General features: G+C 35.3%; 27 non-coding genes across 27 annotated transcripts; all 27 read right to left on the bottom strand.

The window, feature by feature from the left end:
- Positions 1 to 736: 736 nt before the first annotated feature.
- Trnak-uuu (transfer RNA lysine (anticodon UUU)) lies at positions 737 to 809 on the bottom strand. Its single transcript has one exon. It is a non-coding gene; the product is annotated as a tRNA-Lys (tRNA).
- Positions 810 to 1,177: 368 nt separating this feature from the next.
- Positions 1,178 to 1,250, bottom strand: Trnak-uuu (transfer RNA lysine (anticodon UUU)). Its single transcript has one exon. It is a non-coding gene; the product is annotated as a tRNA-Lys (tRNA).
- A 991-nt stretch (positions 1,251 to 2,241) lies between these two features.
- On the bottom strand, positions 2,242 to 2,314 carry Trnak-uuu (transfer RNA lysine (anticodon UUU)). The gene has a single exon. It is a non-coding gene; the product is annotated as a tRNA-Lys (tRNA).
- Positions 2,315 to 2,682: 368 nt separating this feature from the next.
- On the bottom strand, positions 2,683 to 2,755 carry Trnak-uuu (transfer RNA lysine (anticodon UUU)). The gene has a single exon. It is a non-coding gene; the product is annotated as a tRNA-Lys (tRNA).
- A 991-nt stretch (positions 2,756 to 3,746) lies between these two features.
- Trnak-uuu (transfer RNA lysine (anticodon UUU)) lies at positions 3,747 to 3,819 on the bottom strand. The gene has a single exon. It is a non-coding gene; the product is annotated as a tRNA-Lys (tRNA).
- A 3,003-nt stretch (positions 3,820 to 6,822) lies between these two features.
- On the bottom strand, positions 6,823 to 6,895 carry Trnak-uuu (transfer RNA lysine (anticodon UUU)). The gene has a single exon. It is a non-coding gene; the product is annotated as a tRNA-Lys (tRNA).
- Positions 6,896 to 7,263: 368 nt separating this feature from the next.
- Trnak-uuu (transfer RNA lysine (anticodon UUU)) lies at positions 7,264 to 7,336 on the bottom strand. The gene has a single exon. It is a non-coding gene; the product is annotated as a tRNA-Lys (tRNA).
- A 991-nt stretch (positions 7,337 to 8,327) lies between these two features.
- Positions 8,328 to 8,400, bottom strand: Trnak-uuu (transfer RNA lysine (anticodon UUU)). The gene has a single exon. It is a non-coding gene; the product is annotated as a tRNA-Lys (tRNA).
- A 368-nt stretch (positions 8,401 to 8,768) lies between these two features.
- On the bottom strand, positions 8,769 to 8,841 carry Trnak-uuu (transfer RNA lysine (anticodon UUU)). Its single transcript has one exon. It is a non-coding gene; the product is annotated as a tRNA-Lys (tRNA).
- A 991-nt stretch (positions 8,842 to 9,832) lies between these two features.
- Trnak-uuu (transfer RNA lysine (anticodon UUU)) lies at positions 9,833 to 9,905 on the bottom strand. The gene has a single exon. It is a non-coding gene; the product is annotated as a tRNA-Lys (tRNA).
- A 368-nt stretch (positions 9,906 to 10,273) lies between these two features.
- On the bottom strand, positions 10,274 to 10,346 carry Trnak-uuu (transfer RNA lysine (anticodon UUU)). Its single transcript has one exon. It is a non-coding gene; the product is annotated as a tRNA-Lys (tRNA).
- A 991-nt stretch (positions 10,347 to 11,337) lies between these two features.
- On the bottom strand, positions 11,338 to 11,410 carry Trnak-uuu (transfer RNA lysine (anticodon UUU)). The gene has a single exon. It is a non-coding gene; the product is annotated as a tRNA-Lys (tRNA).
- Positions 11,411 to 11,778: 368 nt separating this feature from the next.
- Positions 11,779 to 11,851, bottom strand: Trnak-uuu (transfer RNA lysine (anticodon UUU)). Its single transcript has one exon. It is a non-coding gene; the product is annotated as a tRNA-Lys (tRNA).
- A 991-nt stretch (positions 11,852 to 12,842) lies between these two features.
- Positions 12,843 to 12,915, bottom strand: Trnak-uuu (transfer RNA lysine (anticodon UUU)). Its single transcript has one exon. It is a non-coding gene; the product is annotated as a tRNA-Lys (tRNA).
- A 368-nt stretch (positions 12,916 to 13,283) lies between these two features.
- Positions 13,284 to 13,356, bottom strand: Trnak-uuu (transfer RNA lysine (anticodon UUU)). Its single transcript has one exon. It is a non-coding gene; the product is annotated as a tRNA-Lys (tRNA).
- A 991-nt stretch (positions 13,357 to 14,347) lies between these two features.
- Trnak-uuu (transfer RNA lysine (anticodon UUU)) lies at positions 14,348 to 14,420 on the bottom strand. Its single transcript has one exon. It is a non-coding gene; the product is annotated as a tRNA-Lys (tRNA).
- A 368-nt stretch (positions 14,421 to 14,788) lies between these two features.
- On the bottom strand, positions 14,789 to 14,861 carry Trnak-uuu (transfer RNA lysine (anticodon UUU)). Its single transcript has one exon. It is a non-coding gene; the product is annotated as a tRNA-Lys (tRNA).
- A 991-nt stretch (positions 14,862 to 15,852) lies between these two features.
- On the bottom strand, positions 15,853 to 15,925 carry Trnak-uuu (transfer RNA lysine (anticodon UUU)). The gene has a single exon. It is a non-coding gene; the product is annotated as a tRNA-Lys (tRNA).
- A 368-nt stretch (positions 15,926 to 16,293) lies between these two features.
- Positions 16,294 to 16,366, bottom strand: Trnak-uuu (transfer RNA lysine (anticodon UUU)). Its single transcript has one exon. It is a non-coding gene; the product is annotated as a tRNA-Lys (tRNA).
- A 991-nt stretch (positions 16,367 to 17,357) lies between these two features.
- Positions 17,358 to 17,430, bottom strand: Trnak-uuu (transfer RNA lysine (anticodon UUU)). Its single transcript has one exon. It is a non-coding gene; the product is annotated as a tRNA-Lys (tRNA).
- A 368-nt stretch (positions 17,431 to 17,798) lies between these two features.
- Trnak-uuu (transfer RNA lysine (anticodon UUU)) lies at positions 17,799 to 17,871 on the bottom strand. The gene has a single exon. It is a non-coding gene; the product is annotated as a tRNA-Lys (tRNA).
- A 991-nt stretch (positions 17,872 to 18,862) lies between these two features.
- Positions 18,863 to 18,935, bottom strand: Trnak-uuu (transfer RNA lysine (anticodon UUU)). The gene has a single exon. It is a non-coding gene; the product is annotated as a tRNA-Lys (tRNA).
- A 368-nt stretch (positions 18,936 to 19,303) lies between these two features.
- Positions 19,304 to 19,376, bottom strand: Trnak-uuu (transfer RNA lysine (anticodon UUU)). Its single transcript has one exon. It is a non-coding gene; the product is annotated as a tRNA-Lys (tRNA).
- A 991-nt stretch (positions 19,377 to 20,367) lies between these two features.
- Positions 20,368 to 20,440, bottom strand: Trnak-uuu (transfer RNA lysine (anticodon UUU)). The gene has a single exon. It is a non-coding gene; the product is annotated as a tRNA-Lys (tRNA).
- Positions 20,441 to 20,808: 368 nt separating this feature from the next.
- Positions 20,809 to 20,881, bottom strand: Trnak-uuu (transfer RNA lysine (anticodon UUU)). The gene has a single exon. It is a non-coding gene; the product is annotated as a tRNA-Lys (tRNA).
- A 991-nt stretch (positions 20,882 to 21,872) lies between these two features.
- Trnak-uuu (transfer RNA lysine (anticodon UUU)) lies at positions 21,873 to 21,945 on the bottom strand. Its single transcript has one exon. It is a non-coding gene; the product is annotated as a tRNA-Lys (tRNA).
- Positions 21,946 to 22,313: 368 nt separating this feature from the next.
- Trnak-uuu (transfer RNA lysine (anticodon UUU)) lies at positions 22,314 to 22,386 on the bottom strand. Its single transcript has one exon. It is a non-coding gene; the product is annotated as a tRNA-Lys (tRNA).
- Between the last annotated feature and the right edge of the window lie 260 nt (positions 22,387 to 22,646).

Below are 22,646 nucleotides of genomic sequence, written 5' to 3' on the forward strand. Positions count from 1 at the left end.
GAATTAAGAACACTAAATCAAATTTCTCTTAGTCAAAATGCGGGTCAAGAACATAACGTTAGTGAAAAAAGTCTTGAAGAATTTGCTTTTTAGCGGGAATATCGTTTTCTGATGCAACGCGTGTGATTGGTTGCACTCTATATAGTTAAAAGTCATAACTGTATCTCATGAGCAGAGTGGCGCAGTGGAAGCGTGCTGGGCCCATAACCCAGAGGTCCGTGGATCGAAACCACGCTCTGCTAATTATTTTTTCTCATTGACGAAAATCTTTTTTCAGGCGACTGTCAGGAAATGATGACAAACGAAATTACAGTCAAAATAAAGTTGATCGTAAAACTATGACTCTATCCTGAAAAATCAACTAATTCAGTATGAAAAATATCACATGTATGTAATAAGTTGGTGAAATCCCTCAATATGTAAACGTTTGAATCCTCAAAGTAGTCATTTATGCAGCTATAATATACATGTGCTACTCATTAATCAACAAAAGTTTAAACAAACCAGATAAAGAATCATGAATACCTATTCGAACGTTCGAAAATAAATGCTCATATTGATGATATATCAGTCCACATATTATATAAACCTATCTTTCGTCACGGAAAGAGGCGGTGGAGATCATGTTGTCGTTTACTTTGACGTTTTTCATGTTTTGCAAGCAAAACTTGTTTTCGAACCTATCCATAACAAGAACACATAGTACTATAACAATAAAGTTTGCCAAAAATTCAGCCGCCCACGTAGGGACTCGAACCCTAGACCCTCAGATTAAAAGTCTGATGCTCTACCGACTGAGCTACGCAGGCTACTTAGAGAACACTCCCAAATTTTGCACATTTATAATTAACAGTTTCTCTCAAAACTTTTTGTTATACCACAGAATAGTTGATATAAAAGACCAGATTTATTTTACAAGTCTACTTAATACGTTTCTATTGTATTATTTGACCCGTTTGCATCGAAATTAAAAGAAAATCAAAACTTATGATCGATGCTTTTCTATATAAATACCATGCAGCTGTGTCCATCGTCAGCTGCTAATAAAATTGCAATCAGACGACATTGTAGAGTCGTTCAAACTTAGGTATAGGGATCACACCTATAACATGTATAAACAAATGATGTCTAGAACAGAAACGATATCAATCCACCTCAAAGGAGCAAAAATTACAATCGCCCACGTAGGGACTCGAACCCTAGACCCTCAGATTAAAAGTCTGATGCTCTACCGACTGAGCTACGCAGGCTGACGATATTGTTGAGAAAACAATATAGTTTATACCTTTCATTTAGCATATAGATAATGTACGGTAAGCATATATATAATGTACGGTACAACTTCGTTAACAGAGTCATTTCAAATTTATAGAAATTTTAAGACAGATCAACTTATTTACAACTGTTCTGCTCTCAATTTGCTTTATGATATAGACTTCTCACACAAGGAAATCCCGAAATTGCTATTATTATTCTGGGAAACGTAGGTTTGCCTGGCCTGAAACGAATTAAGAACACTAAATCAAATTTCTCTTAGTCAAAATGCGGGTCAAGAACATAACGTTAGTGAAAAAAGTCTTGAAGAATTTGCTTTTTAGCGGGAATATCGTTTTCTGATGCAACGCGTGTGATTGGTTGCACTCTATATAGTTAAAAGTCATAACTGTATCTCATGAGCAGAGTGGCGCAGTGGAAGCGTGCTGGGCCCATAACCCAGAGGTCCGTGGATCGAAACCACGCTCTGCTAATTATTTTTTCTCATTGACGAAAATCTTTTTTCAGGCGACTGTCAGGAAATGATGACAAACGAAATTACAGTCAAAATAAAGTTGATCGTAAAACTATGACTCTATCCTGAAAAATCAACTAATTCAGTATGAAAAATATCACATGTATGTAATAAGTTGGTGAAATCCCTCAATATGTAAACGTTTGAATCCTCAAAGTAGTCATTTATGCAGCTATAATATACATGTGCTACTCATTAATCAACAAAAGTTTAAACAAACCAGATAAAGAATCATGAATACCTATTCGAACGTTCGAAAATAAATGCTCATATTGATGATATATCAGTCCACATATTATATAAACCTATCTTTCGTCACGGAAAGAGGCGGTGGAGATCATGTTGTCGTTTACTTTGACGTTTTTCATGTTTTGCAAGCAAAACTTGTTTTCGAACCTATCCATAACAAGAACACATAGTACTATAACAATAAAGTTTGCCAAAAATTCAGCCGCCCACGTAGGGACTCGAACCCTAGACCCTCAGATTAAAAGTCTGATGCTCTACCGACTGAGCTACGCAGGCTACTTAGAGAACACTCCCAAATTTTGCACATTTATAATTAACAGTTTCTCTCAAAACTTTTTGTTATACCACAGAATAGTTGATATAAAAGACCAGATTTATTTTACAAGTCTACTTAATACGTTTCTATTGTATTATTTGACCCGTTTGCATCGAAATTAAAAGAAAATCAAAACTTATGATCGATGCTTTTCTATATAAATACCATGCAGCTGTGTCCATCGTCAGCTGCTAATAAAATTGCAATCAGACGACATTGTAGAGTCGTTCAAACTTAGGTATAGGGATCACACCTATAACATGTATAAACAAATGATGTCTAGAACAGAAACGATATCAATCCACCTCAAAGGAGCAAAAATTACAATCGCCCACGTAGGGACTCGAACCCTAGACCCTCAGATTAAAAGTCTGATGCTCTACCGACTGAGCTACGCAGGCTGACGATATTGTTGAGAAAACAATATAGTTTATACCTTTCATTTAGCATATAGATAATGTACGGTAAGCATATATATAATGTACGGTACAACTTCGTTAACAGAGTCATTTCAAATTTATAGAAATTTTAAGACAGATCAACTTATTTACAACTGTTCTGCTCTCAATTTGCTTTATGATATAGACTTCTCACACAAGGAAATCCCGAAATTGCTATTATTATTCTGGGAAACGTAGGTTTGCCTGGCCTGAAACGAATTAAGAACACTAAATCAAATTTCTCTTAGTCAAAATGCGGGTCAAGAACATAACGTTAGTGAAAAAAGTCTTGAAGAATTTGCTTTTTAGCGGGAATATCGTTTTCTGATGCAACGCGTGTGATTGGTTGCACTCTATATAGTTAAAAGTCATAACTGTATCTCATGAGCAGAGTGGCGCAGTGGAAGCGTGCTGGGCCCATAACCCAGAGGTCCGTGGATCGAAACCACGCTCTGCTAATTATTTTTTCTCATTGACGAAAATCTTTTTTCAGGCGACTGTCAGGAAATGATGACAAACGAAATTACAGTCAAAATAAAGTTGATCGTAAAACTATGACTCTATCCTGAAAAATCAACTAATTCAGTATGAAAAATATCACATGTATGTAATAAGTTGGTGAAATCCCTCAATATGTAAACGTTTGAATCCTCAAAGTAGTCATTTATGCAGCTATAATATACATGTGCTACTCATTAATCAACAAAAGTTTAAACAAACCAGATAAAGAATCATGAATACCTATTCGAACGTTCGAAAATAAATGCTCATATTGATGATATATCAGTCCACATATTATATAAACCTATCTTTCGTCACGGAAAGAGGCGGTGGAGATCATGTTGTCGTTTACTTTGACGTTTTTCATGTTTTGCAAGCAAAACTTGTTTTCGAACCTATCCATAACAAGAACACATAGTACTATAACAATAAAGTTTGCCAAAAATTCAGCCGCCCACGTAGGGACTCGAACCCTAGACCCTCAGATTAAAAGTCTGATGCTCTACCGACTGAGCTACGCAGGCTACTTAGAGAACACTCCCAAATTTTGCACATTTATAATTAACAGTTTCTCTCAAAACTTTTTGTTATACCACAGAATAGTTGATATAAAAGACCAGATTTATTTTACAAGTCTACTTAATACGTTTCTATTGTATTATTTGACCCGTTTGCATCGAAATTAAAAGAAAATCAAAACTTATGATCGATGCTTTTCTATATAAATACCATGCAGCTGTGTCCATCGTCAGCTGCTAATAAAATTGCAATCAGACGACATTGTAGAGTCGTTCAAACTTAGGTATAGGGATCACACCTATAACATGTATAAACAAATGATGTCTAGAACAGAAACGATATCAATCCACCTCAAAGGAGCAAAAATTACAATCGCCCACGTAGGGACTCGAACCCTAGACCCTCAGATTAAAAGTCTGATGCTCTTTTTTTTTTTTTTTATCTTTATTATGATCACACTTCATATATACATATCACAGTTTGAAAATACACATATAAATGAAAACATTCATATAACTTATTGTCCTGTCTCTTAAATGATAACATTCGACATTTTATATAACAATATTGCGTGAAATATTTTCCACTAACTTCGAATTCACTGTCAGATTATAAAACTTTTTCTTTATTTTTTCCTTTTTTTCTTTTTATATAAAACAATAAAAAAAAACATTTGAAACAATTAAAAAAAAAAAAAAACATTAAATGTTTACATACGCAAAAGTTCTATTTTAATTTTATTTTCCATGTGATACATAAAAAACGGTTGGTTTCCAGACCAGAATATTGATTCACCGGCACAAAAATTATTTAATAAAATTTCCGTGTATAAACATATATTGTTTTCCATCTTAACTGTTTATTAATCGAAACATCATGAACACAGTCTATATTTCTCCGCGTATCTTTCCATCCTTGGAATGTCACGTACGTAACAGTCAATGTCACAAGTGTCCCATTTTCTTACGTCGTTAAATCGATTTACGCAATACATTGCGTTTTCAAAGTCCGATTTCTCGCTGACCAAATTTACATGTCTGATTTCTCGTGTCGCTATACTACACATAACTACGGTGTCTCTGTTTTTCACTTTTCCTATTATGCAACTTCCGTCAGATCGTCTATTAAATACAATTTTGTGATAATAACTGTCTGTACTAAGATTGTTCCCAGTAATTATCAATTTCGGATCGATTGTTTTTATTTCGTCTTTTTCATTATTTTCTATATTTTCAACTTCGGTGTATACATTCTTTTTATTTTTCGAACCGTTACACACTATTCTTCCCGTTATTTCATTGTCCTTACTTGTTTTGACCAGCGATACACTAATCGGCTGAACACCTTTCATCACAACCGGTTGAACAACATTCCTTACAGGTGTAATGTTTATCTGCTCGGGGGCTACTAATGGGAGATCTAAATGACCATCGTATTGTAATTCACCTTCCGAGTCCATTATAACTTCTGAATTATCCTGATTATCGCCATTAAATGTCTTATCAACGTCATTGTTTGTATTTTCTGCTCTTTCCTTCCATGTTTTCATCCTTTTATTGTCTCTCTCTCTATTTGATCTTGACTTATGTTTTACTCCACGATTCACGTGTATTAAATCACCTCTTGTCCAAACCAATGAAATGCGCATTTTGTCACCTAAATAATGAGAATTCCATGTCAGTTGCTCATAATCATCAATAATACTGTTAATTAAGGCGACTAAAGGCTTCGGCAATTTTTCCATAATGATTTCCCTGATAGGTACCTCAATTTTCACAAGAAGAATAGTAAAGTTCACAAAACAACAATAAAACGCAAAATAATTCTCAAAAATGTCAGTAATTTAACTTACATTACTGTTATAATAGTTATATATACTAAATCCGGCTGGTAATATCCAAATCCTATAGAAATAATAACACAATAACAGGAGCAATAAATTGTACGTCTATATCAATGTAAGGTGCACTCGACTTCCCAAAAAAGTCTGATGCTCTACCGACTGAGCTACGCAGGCTGACGATATTGTTGAGAAAACAATATAGTTTATACCTTTCATTTAGCATATAGATAATGTACGGTAAGCATATATATAATGTACGGTACAACTTCGTTAACAGAGTCATTTCAAATTTATAGAAATTTTAAGACAGATCAACTTATTTACAACTGTTCTGCTCTCAATTTGCTTTATGATATAGACTTCTCACACAAGGAAATCCCGAAATTGCTATTATTATTCTGGGAAACGTAGGTTTGCCTGGCCTGAAACGAATTAAGAACACTAAATCAAATTTCTCTTAGTCAAAATGCGGGTCAAGAACATAACGTTAGTGAAAAAAGTCTTGAAGAATTTGCTTTTTAGCGGGAATATCGTTTTCTGATGCAACGCGTGTGATTGGTTGCACTCTATATAGTTAAAAGTCATAACTGTATCTCATGAGCAGAGTGGCGCAGTGGAAGCGTGCTGGGCCCATAACCCAGAGGTCCGTGGATCGAAACCACGCTCTGCTAATTATTTTTTCTCATTGACGAAAATCTTTTTTCAGGCGACTGTCAGGAAATGATGACAAACGAAATTACAGTCAAAATAAAGTTGATCGTAAAACTATGACTCTATCCTGAAAAATCAACTAATTCAGTATGAAAAATATCACATGTATGTAATAAGTTGGTGAAATCCCTCAATATGTAAACGTTTGAATCCTCAAAGTAGTCATTTATGCAGCTATAATATACATGTGCTACTCATTAATCAACAAAAGTTTAAACAAACCAGATAAAGAATCATGAATACCTATTCGAACGTTCGAAAATAAATGCTCATATTGATGATATATCAGTCCACATATTATATAAACCTATCTTTCGTCACGGAAAGAGGCGGTGGAGATCATGTTGTCGTTTACTTTGACGTTTTTCATGTTTTGCAAGCAAAACTTGTTTTCGAACCTATCCATAACAAGAACACATAGTACTATAACAATAAAGTTTGCCAAAAATTCAGCCGCCCACGTAGGGACTCGAACCCTAGACCCTCAGATTAAAAGTCTGATGCTCTACCGACTGAGCTACGCAGGCTACTTAGAGAACACTCCCAAATTTTGCACATTTATAATTAACAGTTTCTCTCAAAACTTTTTGTTATACCACAGAATAGTTGATATAAAAGACCAGATTTATTTTACAAGTCTACTTAATACGTTTCTATTGTATTATTTGACCCGTTTGCATCGAAATTAAAAGAAAATCAAAACTTATGATCGATGCTTTTCTATATAAATACCATGCAGCTGTGTCCATCGTCAGCTGCTAATAAAATTGCAATCAGACGACATTGTAGAGTCGTTCAAACTTAGGTATAGGGATCACACCTATAACATGTATAAACAAATGATGTCTAGAACAGAAACGATATCAATCCACCTCAAAGGAGCAAAAATTACAATCGCCCACGTAGGGACTCGAACCCTAGACCCTCAGATTAAAAGTCTGATGCTCTACCGACTGAGCTACGCAGGCTGACGATATTGTTGAGAAAACAATATAGTTTATACCTTTCATTTAGCATATAGATAATGTACGGTAAGCATATATATAATGTACGGTACAACTTCGTTAACAGAGTCATTTCAAATTTATAGAAATTTTAAGACAGATCAACTTATTTACAACTGTTCTGCTCTCAATTTGCTTTATGATATAGACTTCTCACACAAGGAAATCCCGAAATTGCTATTATTATTCTGGGAAACGTAGGTTTGCCTGGCCTGAAACGAATTAAGAACACTAAATCAAATTTCTCTTAGTCAAAATGCGGGTCAAGAACATAACGTTAGTGAAAAAAGTCTTGAAGAATTTGCTTTTTAGCGGGAATATCGTTTTCTGATGCAACGCGTGTGATTGGTTGCACTCTATATAGTTAAAAGTCATAACTGTATCTCATGAGCAGAGTGGCGCAGTGGAAGCGTGCTGGGCCCATAACCCAGAGGTCCGTGGATCGAAACCACGCTCTGCTAATTATTTTTTCTCATTGACGAAAATCTTTTTTCAGGCGACTGTCAGGAAATGATGACAAACGAAATTACAGTCAAAATAAAGTTGATCGTAAAACTATGACTCTATCCTGAAAAATCAACTAATTCAGTATGAAAAATATCACATGTATGTAATAAGTTGGTGAAATCCCTCAATATGTAAACGTTTGAATCCTCAAAGTAGTCATTTATGCAGCTATAATATACATGTGCTACTCATTAATCAACAAAAGTTTAAACAAACCAGATAAAGAATCATGAATACCTATTCGAACGTTCGAAAATAAATGCTCATATTGATGATATATCAGTCCACATATTATATAAACCTATCTTTCGTCACGGAAAGAGGCGGTGGAGATCATGTTGTCGTTTACTTTGACGTTTTTCATGTTTTGCAAGCAAAACTTGTTTTCGAACCTATCCATAACAAGAACACATAGTACTATAACAATAAAGTTTGCCAAAAATTCAGCCGCCCACGTAGGGACTCGAACCCTAGACCCTCAGATTAAAAGTCTGATGCTCTACCGACTGAGCTACGCAGGCTACTTAGAGAACACTCCCAAATTTTGCACATTTATAATTAACAGTTTCTCTCAAAACTTTTTGTTATACCACAGAATAGTTGATATAAAAGACCAGATTTATTTTACAAGTCTACTTAATACGTTTCTATTGTATTATTTGACCCGTTTGCATCGAAATTAAAAGAAAATCAAAACTTATGATCGATGCTTTTCTATATAAATACCATGCAGCTGTGTCCATCGTCAGCTGCTAATAAAATTGCAATCAGACGACATTGTAGAGTCGTTCAAACTTAGGTATAGGGATCACACCTATAACATGTATAAACAAATGATGTCTAGAACAGAAACGATATCAATCCACCTCAAAGGAGCAAAAATTACAATCGCCCACGTAGGGACTCGAACCCTAGACCCTCAGATTAAAAGTCTGATGCTCTACCGACTGAGCTACGCAGGCTGACGATATTGTTGAGAAAACAATATAGTTTATACCTTTCATTTAGCATATAGATAATGTACGGTAAGCATATATATAATGTACGGTACAACTTCGTTAACAGAGTCATTTCAAATTTATAGAAATTTTAAGACAGATCAACTTATTTACAACTGTTCTGCTCTCAATTTGCTTTATGATATAGACTTCTCACACAAGGAAATCCCGAAATTGCTATTATTATTCTGGGAAACGTAGGTTTGCCTGGCCTGAAACGAATTAAGAACACTAAATCAAATTTCTCTTAGTCAAAATGCGGGTCAAGAACATAACGTTAGTGAAAAAAGTCTTGAAGAATTTGCTTTTTAGCGGGAATATCGTTTTCTGATGCAACGCGTGTGATTGGTTGCACTCTATATAGTTAAAAGTCATAACTGTATCTCATGAGCAGAGTGGCGCAGTGGAAGCGTGCTGGGCCCATAACCCAGAGGTCCGTGGATCGAAACCACGCTCTGCTAATTATTTTTTCTCATTGACGAAAATCTTTTTTCAGGCGACTGTCAGGAAATGATGACAAACGAAATTACAGTCAAAATAAAGTTGATCGTAAAACTATGACTCTATCCTGAAAAATCAACTAATTCAGTATGAAAAATATCACATGTATGTAATAAGTTGGTGAAATCCCTCAATATGTAAACGTTTGAATCCTCAAAGTAGTCATTTATGCAGCTATAATATACATGTGCTACTCATTAATCAACAAAAGTTTAAACAAACCAGATAAAGAATCATGAATACCTATTCGAACGTTCGAAAATAAATGCTCATATTGATGATATATCAGTCCACATATTATATAAACCTATCTTTCGTCACGGAAAGAGGCGGTGGAGATCATGTTGTCGTTTACTTTGACGTTTTTCATGTTTTGCAAGCAAAACTTGTTTTCGAACCTATCCATAACAAGAACACATAGTACTATAACAATAAAGTTTGCCAAAAATTCAGCCGCCCACGTAGGGACTCGAACCCTAGACCCTCAGATTAAAAGTCTGATGCTCTACCGACTGAGCTACGCAGGCTACTTAGAGAACACTCCCAAATTTTGCACATTTATAATTAACAGTTTCTCTCAAAACTTTTTGTTATACCACAGAATAGTTGATATAAAAGACCAGATTTATTTTACAAGTCTACTTAATACGTTTCTATTGTATTATTTGACCCGTTTGCATCGAAATTAAAAGAAAATCAAAACTTATGATCGATGCTTTTCTATATAAATACCATGCAGCTGTGTCCATCGTCAGCTGCTAATAAAATTGCAATCAGACGACATTGTAGAGTCGTTCAAACTTAGGTATAGGGATCACACCTATAACATGTATAAACAAATGATGTCTAGAACAGAAACGATATCAATCCACCTCAAAGGAGCAAAAATTACAATCGCCCACGTAGGGACTCGAACCCTAGACCCTCAGATTAAAAGTCTGATGCTCTACCGACTGAGCTACGCAGGCTGACGATATTGTTGAGAAAACAATATAGTTTATACCTTTCATTTAGCATATAGATAATGTACGGTAAGCATATATATAATGTACGGTACAACTTCGTTAACAGAGTCATTTCAAATTTATAGAAATTTTAAGACAGATCAACTTATTTACAACTGTTCTGCTCTCAATTTGCTTTATGATATAGACTTCTCACACAAGGAAATCCCGAAATTGCTATTATTATTCTGGGAAACGTAGGTTTGCCTGGCCTGAAACGAATTAAGAACACTAAATCAAATTTCTCTTAGTCAAAATGCGGGTCAAGAACATAACGTTAGTGAAAAAAGTCTTGAAGAATTTGCTTTTTAGCGGGAATATCGTTTTCTGATGCAACGCGTGTGATTGGTTGCACTCTATATAGTTAAAAGTCATAACTGTATCTCATGAGCAGAGTGGCGCAGTGGAAGCGTGCTGGGCCCATAACCCAGAGGTCCGTGGATCGAAACCACGCTCTGCTAATTATTTTTTCTCATTGACGAAAATCTTTTTTCAGGCGACTGTCAGGAAATGATGACAAACGAAATTACAGTCAAAATAAAGTTGATCGTAAAACTATGACTCTATCCTGAAAAATCAACTAATTCAGTATGAAAAATATCACATGTATGTAATAAGTTGGTGAAATCCCTCAATATGTAAACGTTTGAATCCTCAAAGTAGTCATTTATGCAGCTATAATATACATGTGCTACTCATTAATCAACAAAAGTTTAAACAAACCAGATAAAGAATCATGAATACCTATTCGAACGTTCGAAAATAAATGCTCATATTGATGATATATCAGTCCACATATTATATAAACCTATCTTTCGTCACGGAAAGAGGCGGTGGAGATCATGTTGTCGTTTACTTTGACGTTTTTCATGTTTTGCAAGCAAAACTTGTTTTCGAACCTATCCATAACAAGAACACATAGTACTATAACAATAAAGTTTGCCAAAAATTCAGCCGCCCACGTAGGGACTCGAACCCTAGACCCTCAGATTAAAAGTCTGATGCTCTACCGACTGAGCTACGCAGGCTACTTAGAGAACACTCCCAAATTTTGCACATTTATAATTAACAGTTTCTCTCAAAACTTTTTGTTATACCACAGAATAGTTGATATAAAAGACCAGATTTATTTTACAAGTCTACTTAATACGTTTCTATTGTATTATTTGACCCGTTTGCATCGAAATTAAAAGAAAATCAAAACTTATGATCGATGCTTTTCTATATAAATACCATGCAGCTGTGTCCATCGTCAGCTGCTAATAAAATTGCAATCAGACGACATTGTAGAGTCGTTCAAACTTAGGTATAGGGATCACACCTATAACATGTATAAACAAATGATGTCTAGAACAGAAACGATATCAATCCACCTCAAAGGAGCAAAAATTACAATCGCCCACGTAGGGACTCGAACCCTAGACCCTCAGATTAAAAGTCTGATGCTCTACCGACTGAGCTACGCAGGCTGACGATATTGTTGAGAAAACAATATAGTTTATACCTTTCATTTAGCATATAGATAATGTACGGTAAGCATATATATAATGTACGGTACAACTTCGTTAACAGAGTCATTTCAAATTTATAGAAATTTTAAGACAGATCAACTTATTTACAACTGTTCTGCTCTCAATTTGCTTTATGATATAGACTTCTCACACAAGGAAATCCCGAAATTGCTATTATTATTCTGGGAAACGTAGGTTTGCCTGGCCTGAAACGAATTAAGAACACTAAATCAAATTTCTCTTAGTCAAAATGCGGGTCAAAAACATAACGTTAGTGAAAAAAGTCTTGAAGAATTTGCTTTTTAGCGGGAATATCGTTTTCTGATGCAACGCGTGTGATTGGTTGCACTCTATATAGTTAAAAGTCATAACTGTATCTCATGAGCAGAGTGGCGCAGTGGAAGCGTGCTGGGCCCATAACCCAGAGGTCCGTGGATCGAAACCACGCTCTGCTAATTATTTTTTCTCATTGACGAAAATCTTTTTTCAGGCGACTGTCAGGAAATGATGACAAACGAAATTACAGTCAAAATAAAGTTGATCGTAAAACTATGACTCTATCCTGAAAAATCAACTAATTCAGTATGAAAAATATCACATGTATGTAATAAGTTGGTGAAATCCCTCAATATGTAAACGTTTGAATCCTCAAAGTAGTCATTTATGCAGCTATAATATACATGTGCTACTCATTAATCAACAAAAGTTTAAACAAACCAGATAAAGAATCATGAATACCTATTCGAACGTTCGAAAATAAATGCTCATATTGATGATATATCAGTCCACATATTATATAAACCTATCTTTCGTCACGGAAAGAGGCGGTGGAGATCATGTTGTCGTTTACTTTGACGTTTTTCATGTTTTGCAAGCAAAACTTGTTTTCGAACCTATCCATAACAAGAACACATAGTACTATAACAATAAAGTTTGCCAAAAATTCAGCCGCCCACGTAGGGACTCGAACCCTAGACCCTCAGATTAAAAGTCTGATGCTCTACCGACTGAGCTACGCAGGCTACTTAGAGAACACTCCCAAATTTTGCACATTTATAATTAACAGTTTCTCTCAAAACTTTTTGTTATACCACAGAATAGTTGATATAAAAGACCAGATTTATTTTACAAGTCTACTTAATACGTTTCTATTGTATTATTTGACCCGTTTGCATCGAAATTAAAAGAAAATCAAAACTTATGATCGATGCTTTTCTATATAAATACCATGCAGCTGTGTCCATCGTCAGCTGCTAATAAAATTGCAATCAGACGACATTGTAGAGTCGTTCAAACTTAGGTATAGGGATCACACCTATAACATGTATAAACAAATGATGTCTAGAACAGAAACGATATCAATCCACCTCAAAGGAGCAAAAATTACAATCGCCCACGTAGGGACTCGAACCCTAGACCCTCAGATTAAAAGTCTGATGCTCTACCGACTGAGCTACGCAGGCTGACGATATTGTTGAGAAAACAATATAGTTTATACCTTTCATTTAGCATATAGATAATGTACGGTAAGCATATATATAATGTACGGTACAACTTCGTTAACAGAGTCATTTCAAATTTATAGAAATTTTAAGACAGATCAACTTATTTACAACTGTTCTGCTCTCAATTTGCTTTATGATATAGACTTCTCACACAAGGAAATCCCGAAATTGCTATTATTATTCTGGGAAACGTAGGTTTGCCTGGCCTGAAACGAATTAAGAACACTAAATCAAATTTCTCTTAGTCAAAATGCGGGTCAAGAACATAACGTTAGTGAAAAAAGTCTTGAAGAATTTGCTTTTTAGCGGGAATATCGTTTTCTGATGCAACGCGTGTGATTGGTTGCACTCTATATAGTTAAAAGTCATAACTGTATCTCATGAGCAGAGTGGCGCAGTGGAAGCGTGCTGGGCCCATAACCCAGAGGTCCGTGGATCGAAACCACGCTCTGCTAATTATTTTTTCTCATTGACGAAAATCTTTTTTCAGGCGACTGTCAGGAAATGATGACAAACGAAATTACAGTCAAAATAAAGTTGATCGTAAAACTATGACTCTATCCTGAAAAATCAACTAATTCAGTATGAAAAATATCACATGTATGTAATAAGTTGGTGAAATCCCTCAATATGTAAACGTTTGAATCCTCAAAGTAGTCATTTATGCAGCTATAATATACATGTGCTACTCATTAATCAACAAAAGTTTAAACAAACCAGATAAAGAATCATGAATACCTATTCGAACGTTCGAAAATAAATGCTCATATTGATGATATATCAGTCCACATATTATATAAACCTATCTTTCGTCACGGAAAGAGGCGGTGGAGATCATGTTGTCGTTTACTTTGACGTTTTTCATGTTTTGCAAGCAAAACTTGTTTTCGAACCTATCCATAACAAGAACACATAGTACTATAACAATAAAGTTTGCCAAAAATTCAGCCGCCCACGTAGGGACTCGAACCCTAGACCCTCAGATTAAAAGTCTGATGCTCTACCGACTGAGCTACGCAGGCTACTTAGAGAACACTCCCAAATTTTGCACATTTATAATTAACAGTTTCTCTCAAAACTTTTTGTTATACCACAGAATAGTTGATATAAAAGACCAGATTTATTTTACAAGTCTACTTAATACGTTTCTATTGTATTATTTGACCCGTTTGCATCGAAATTAAAAGAAAATCAAAACTTATGATCGATGCTTTTCTATATAAATACCATGCAGCTGTGTCCATCGTCAGCTGCTAATAAAATTGCAATCAGACGACATTGTAGAGTCGTTCAAACTTAGGTATAGGGATCACACCTATAACATGTATAAACAAATGATGTCTAGAACAGAAACGATATCAATCCACCTCAAAGGAGCAAAAATTACAATCGCCCACGTAGGGACTCGAACCCTAGACCCTCAGATTAAAAGTCTGATGCTCTACCGACTGAGCTACGCAGGCTGACGATATTGTTGAGAAAACAATATAGTTTATACCTTTCATTTAGCATATAGATAATGTACGGTAAGCATATATATAATGTACGGTACAACTTCGTTAACAGAGTCATTTCAAATTTATAGAAATTTTAAGACAGATCAACTTATTTACAACTGTTCTGCTCTCAATTTGCTTTATGATATAGACTTCTCACACAAGGAAATCCCGAAATTGCTATTATTATTCTGGGAAACGTAGGTTTGCCTGGCCTGAAACGAATTAAGAACACTAAATCAAATTTCTCTTAGTCAAAATGCGGGTCAAGAACATAACGTTAGTGAAAAAAGTCTTGAAGAATTTGCTTTTTAGCGGGAATATCGTTTTCTGATGCAACGCGTGTGATTGGTTGCACTCTATATAGTTAAAAGTCATAACTGTATCTCATGAGCAGAGTGGCGCAGTGGAAGCGTGCTGGGCCCATAACCCAGAGGTCCGTGGATCGAAACCACGCTCTGCTAATTATTTTTTCTCATTGACGAAAATCTTTTTTCAGGCGACTGTCAGGAAATGATGACAAACGAAATTACAGTCAAAATAAAGTTGATCGTAAAACTATGACTCTATCCTGAAAAATCAACTAATTCAGTATGAAAAATATCACATGTATGTAATAAGTTGGTGAAATCCCTCAATATGTAAACGTTTGAATCCTCAAAGTAGTCATTTATGCAGCTATAATATACATGTGCTACTCATTAATCAACAAAAGTTTAAACAAACCAGATAAAGAATCATGAATACCTATTCGAACGTTCGAAAATAAATGCTCATATTGATGATATATCAGTCCACATATTATATAAACCTATCTTTCGTCACGGAAAGAGGCGGTGGAGATCATGTTGTCGTTTACTTTGACGTTTTTCATGTTTTGCAAGCAAAACTTGTTTTCGAACCTATCCATAACAAGAACACATAGTACTATAACAATAAAGTTTGCCAAAAATTCAGCCGCCCACGTAGGGACTCGAACCCTAGACCCTCAGATTAAAAGTCTGATGCTCTACCGACTGAGCTACGCAGGCTACTTAGAGAACACTCCCAAATTTTGCACATTTATAATTAACAGTTTCTCTCAAAACTTTTTGTTATACCACAGAATAGTTGATATAAAAGACCAGATTTATTTTACAAGTCTACTTAATACGTTTCTATTGTATTATTTGACCCGTTTGCATCGAAATTAAAAGAAAATCAAAACTTATGATCGATGCTTTTCTATATAAATACCATGCAGCTGTGTCCATCGTCAGCTGCTAATAAAATTGCAATCAGACGACATTGTAGAGTCGTTCAAACTTAGGTATAGGGATCACACCTATAACATGTATAAACAAATGATGTCTAGAACAGAAACGATATCAATCCACCTCAAAGGAGCAAAAATTACAATCGCCCACGTAGGGACTCGAACCCTAGACCCTCAGATTAAAAGTCTGATGCTCTACCGACTGAGCTACGCAGGCTGACGATATTGTTGAGAAAACAATATAGTTTATACCTTTCATTTAGCATATAGATAATGTACGGTAAGCATATATATAATGTACGGTACAACTTCGTTAACAGAGTCATTTCAAATTTATAGAAATTTTAAGACAGATCAACTTATTTACAACTGTTCTGCTCTCAATTTGCTTTATGATATAGACTTCTCACACAAGGAAATCCCGAAATTGCTATTATTATTCTGGGAAACGTAGGTTTGCCTGGCCTGAAACGAATTAAGAACACTAAATCAAATTTCTCTTAGTCAAAATGCGGGTCAAGAACATAACGTTAGTGAAAAAAGTCTTGAAGAATTTGCTTTTTAGCGGGAATATCGTTTTCTGATGCAACGCGTGTGATTGGTTGCACTCTATATAGTTAAAAGTCATAACTGTATCTCATGAGCAGAGTGGCGCAGTGGAAGCGTGCTGGGCCCATAACCCAGAGGTCCGTGGATCGAAACCACGCTCTGCTAATTATTTTTTCTCATTGACGAAAATCTTTTTTCAGGCGACTGTCAGGAAATGATGACAAACGAAATTACAGTCAAAATAAAGTTGATCGTAAAACTATGACTCTATCCTGAAAAATCAACTAATTCAGTATGAAAAATATCACATGTATGTAATAAGTTGGTGAAATCCCTCAATATGTAAACGTTTGAATCCTCAAAGTAGTCATTTATGCAGCTATAATATACATGTGCTACTCATTAATCAACAAAAGTTTAAACAAACCAGATAAAGAATCATGAATACCTATTCGAACGTTCGAAAATAAATGCTCATATTGATGATATATCAGTCCACATATTATATAAACCTATCTTTCGTCACGGAAAGAGGCGGTGGAGATCATGTTGTCGTTTACTTTGACGTTTTTCATGTTTTGCAAGCAAAACTTGTTTTCGAACCTATCCATAACAAGAACACATAGTACTATAACAATAAAGTTTGCCAAAAATTCAGCCGCCCACGTAGGGACTCGAACCCTAGACCCTCAGATTAAAAGTCTGATGCTCTACCGACTGAGCTACGCAGGCTACTTAGAGAACACTCCCAAATTTTGCACATTTATAATTAACAGTTTCTCTCAAAACTTTTTGTTATACCACAGAATAGTTGATATAAAAGACCAGATTTATTTTACAAGTCTACTTAATACGTTTCTATTGTATTATTTGACCCGTTTGCATCGAAATTAAAAGAAAATCAAAACTTATGATCGATGCTTTTCTATATAAATACCATGCAGCTGTGTCCATCGTCAGCTGCTAATAAAATTGCAATCAGACGACATTGTAGAGTCGTTCAAACTTAGGTATAGGGATCACACCTATAACATGTATAAACAAATGATGTCTAGAACAGAAACGATATCAATCCACCTCAAAGGAGCAAAAATTACAATCGCCCACGTAGGGACTCGAACCCTAGACCCTCAGATTAAAAGTCTGATGCTCTACCGACTGAGCTACGCAGGCTGACGATATTGTTGAGAAAACAATATAGTTTATACCTTTCATTTAGCATATAGATAATGTACGGTAAGCATATATATAATGTACGGTACAACTTCGTTAACAGAGTCATTTCAAATTTATAGAAATTTTAAGACAGATCAACTTATTTACAACTGTTCTGCTCTCAATTTGCTTTATGATATAGACTTCTCACACAAGGAAATCCCGAAATTGCTATTATTATTCTGGGAAACGTAGGTTTGCCTGGCCTGAAACGAATTAAGAACACTAAATCAAATTTCTCTTAGTCAAAATGCGGGTCAAGAACATAACGTTAGTGAAAAAAGTCTTGAAGAATTTGCTTTTTAGCGGGAATATCGTTTTCTGATGCAACGCGTGTGATTGGTTGCACTCTATATAGTTAAAAGTCATAACTGTATCTCATGAGCAGAGTGGCGCAGTGGAAGCGTGCTGGGCCCATAACCCAGAGGTCCGTGGATCGAAACCACGCTCTGCTAATTATTTTTTCTCATTGACGAAAATCTTTTTTCAGGCGACTGTCAGGAAATGATGACAAACGAAATTACAGTCAAAATAAAGTTGATCGTAAAACTATGACTCTATCCTGAAAAATCAACTAATTCAGTATGAAAAATATCACATGTATGTAATAAGTTGGTGAAATCCCTCAATATGTAAACGTTTGAATCCTCAAAGTAGTCATTTATGCAGCTATAATATACATGTGCTACTCATTAATCAACAAAAGTTTAAACAAACCAGATAAAGAATCATGAATACCTATTCGAACGTTCGAAAATAAATGCTCATATTGATGATATATCAGTCCACATATTATATAAACCTATCTTTCGTCACGGAAAGAGGCGGTGGAGATCATGTTGTCGTTTACTTTGACGTTTTTCATGTTTTGCAAGCAAAACTTGTTTTCGAACCTATCCATAACAAGAACACATAGTACTATAACAATAAAGTTTGCCAAAAATTCAGCCGCCCACGTAGGGACTCGAACCCTAGACCCTCAGATTAAAAGTCTGATGCTCTACCGACTGAGCTACGCAGGCTACTTAGAGAACACTCCCAAATTTTGCACATTTATAATTAACAGTTTCTCTCAAAACTTTTTGTTATACCACAGAATAGTTGATATAAAAGACCAGATTTATTTTACAAGTCTACTTAATACGTTTCTATTGTATTATTTGACCCGTTTGCATCGAAATTAAAAGAAAATCAAAACTTATGATCGATGCTTTTCTATATAAATACCATGCAGCTGTGTCCATCGTCAGCTGCTAATAAAATTGCAATCAGACGACATTGTAGAGTCGTTCAAACTTAGGTATAGGGATCACACCTATAACATGTATAAACAAATGATGTCTAGAACAGAAACGATATCAATCCACCTCAAAGGAGCAAAAATTACAATCGCCCACGTAGGGACTCGAACCCTAGACCCTCAGATTAAAAGTCTGATGCTCTACCGACTGAGCTACGCAGGCTGACGATATTGTTGAGAAAACAATATAGTTTATACCTTTCATTTAGCATATAGATAATGTACGGTAAGCATATATATAATGTACGGTACAACTTCGTTAACAGAGTCATTTCAAATTTATAGAAATTTTAAGACAGATCAACTTATTTACAACTGTTCTGCTCTCAATTTGCTTTATGATATAGACTTCTCACACAAGGAAATCCCGAAATTGCTATTATTATTCTGGGAAACGTAGGTTTGCCTGGCCTGAAACGAATTAAGAACACTAAATCAAATTTCTCTTAGTCAAAATGCGGGTCAAGAACATAACGTTAGTGAAAAAAGTCTTGAAGAATTTGCTTTTTAGCGGGAATATCGTTTTCTGATGCAACGCGTGTGATTGGTTGCACTCTATATAGTTAAAAGTCATAACTGTATCTCATGAGCAGAGTGGCGCAGTGGAAGCGTGCTGGGCCCATAACCCAGAGGTCCGTGGATCGAAACCACGCTCTGCTAATTATTTTTTCTCATTGACGAAAATCTTTTTTCAGGCGACTGTCAGGAAATGATGACAAACGAAATTACAGTCAAAATAAAGTTGATCGTAAAACTATGACTCTATCCTGAAAAATCAACTAATTCAGTATGAAAAATATCACATGTATGTAATAAGTTGGTGAAATCCCTCAATATGTAAACGTTTGAATCCTCAAAGTAGTCATTTATGCAGCTATAATATACATGTGCTACTCATTAATCAACAAAAGTTTAAACAAACCAGATAAAGAATCATGAATACCTATTCGAACGTTCGAAAATAAATGCTCATATTGATGATATATCAGTCCACATATTATATAAACCTATCTTTCGTCACGGAAAGAGGCGGTGGAGATCATGTTGTCGTTTACTTTGACGTTTTTCATGTTTTGCAAGCAAAACTTGTTTTCGAACCTATCCATAACAAGAACACATAGTACTATAACAATAAAGTTTGCCAAAAATTCAGCCGCCCACGTAGGGACTCGAACCCTAGACCCTCAGATTAAAAGTCTGATGCTCTACCGACTGAGCTACGCAGGCTACTTAGAGAACACTCCCAAATTTTGCACATTTATAATTAACAGTTTCTCTCAAAACTTTTTGTTATACCACAGAATAGTTGATATAAAAGACCAGATTTATTTTACAAGTCTACTTAATACGTTTCTATTGTATTATTTGACCCGTTTGCATCGAAATTAAAAGAAAATCAAAACTTATGATCGATGCTTTTCTATATAAATACCATGCAGCTGTGTCCATCGTCAGCTGCTAATAAAATTGCAATCAGACGACATTGTAGAGTCGTTCAAACTTAGGTATAGGGATCACACCTATAACATGTATAAACAAATGATGTCTAGAACAGAAACGATATCAATCCACCTCAAAGGAGCAAAAATTACAATCGCCCACGTAGGGACTCGAACCCTAGACCCTCAGATTAAAAGTCTGATGCTCTACCGACTGAGCTACGCAGGCTGACGATATTGTTGAGAAAACAATATAGTTTATACCTTTCATTTAGCATATAGATAATGTACGGTAAGCATATATATAATGTACGGTACAACTTCGTTAACAGAGTCATTTCAAATTTATAGAAATTTTAAGACAGATCAACTTATTTACAACTGTTCTGCTCTCAATTTGCTTTATGATATAGACTTCTCACACAAGGAAATCCCGAAATTGCTATTATTATTCTGGGAAACGTAGGTTTGCCTGGCCTGAAACGAATTAAGAACACTAAATCAAATTTCTCTTAGTCAAAATGCGGGTCAAGAACATAACGTTAGTGAAAAAAGTCTTGAAGAATTTGCTTTTTAGCGGGAATATCGTTTTCTGATGCAACGCGTGTGATTGGTTGCACTCTATATAGTTAAAAGTCATAACTGTATCTCATGAGCAGAGTGGCGCAGTGGAAGCGTGCTGGGCCCATAACCCAGAGGTCCGTGGATCGAAACCACGCTCTGCTAATTATTTTTTCTCATTGACGAAAATCTTTTTTCAGGCGACTGTCAGGAAATGATGACAAACGAAATTACAGTCAAAATAAAGTTGATCGTAAAACTATGACTCTATCCTGAAAAATCAACTAATTCAGTATGAAAAATATCACATGTATGTAATAAGTTGGTGAAATCCCTCAATATGTAAACGTTTGAATCCTCAAAGTAGTCATTTATGCAGCTATAATATACATGTGCTACTCATTAATCAACAAAAGTTTAAACAAACCAGATAAAGAATCATGAATACCTATTCGAACGTTCGAAAATAAATGCTCATATTGATGATATATCAGTCCACATATTATATAAACCTATCTTTCGTCACGGAAAGAGGCGGTGGAGATCATGTTGTCGTTTACTTTGACGTTTTTCATGTTTTGCAAGCAAAACTTGTTTTCGAACCTATCCATAACAAGAACACATAGTACTATAACAATAAAGTTTGCCAAAAATTCAGCCGCCCACGTAGGGACTCGAACCCTAGACCCTCAGATTAAAAGTCTGATGCTCTACCGACTGAGCTACGCAGGCTACTTAGAGAACACTCCCAAATTTTGCACATTTATAATTAACAGTTTCTCTCAAAACTTTTTGTTATACCACAGAATAGTTGATATAAAAGACCAGATTTATTTTACAAGTCTACTTAATACGTTTCTATTGTATTATTTGACCCGTTTGCATCGAAATTAAAAGAAAATCAAAACTTATGATCGATGCTTTTCTATATAAATACCATGCAGCTGTGTCCATCGTCAGCTGCTAATAAAATTGCAATCAGACGACATTGTAGAGTCGTTCAAACTTAGGTATAGGGATCACACCTATAACATGTATAAACAAATGATGTCTAGAACAGAAACGATATCAATCCACCTCAAAGGAGCAAAAATTACAATCGCCCACGTAGGGACTCGAACCCTAGACCCTCAGATTAAAAGTCTGATGCTCTACCGACTGAGCTACGCAGGCTGACGATATTGTTGAGAAAACAATATAGTTTATACCTTTCATTTAGCATATAGATAATGTACGGTAAGCATATATATAATGTACGGTACAACTTCGTTAACAGAGTCATTTCAAATTTATAGAAATTTTAAGACAGATCAACTTATTTACAACTGTTCTGCTCTCAATTTGCTTTATGATATAGACTTCTCACACAAGGAAATCCCGAAATTGCTATTATTATTCTGGGAAACGTAGGTTTGCCTGGCCTGAAACGAATT

Source organism: Mytilus trossulus, chromosome 10, assembly GCF_036588685.1.
Source record: "Mytilus trossulus isolate FHL-02 chromosome 10, PNRI_Mtr1.1.1.hap1, whole genome shotgun sequence".
Taxonomy (NCBI): Eukaryota; Metazoa; Mollusca; class Bivalvia; order Mytilida; family Mytilidae; genus Mytilus; species Mytilus trossulus.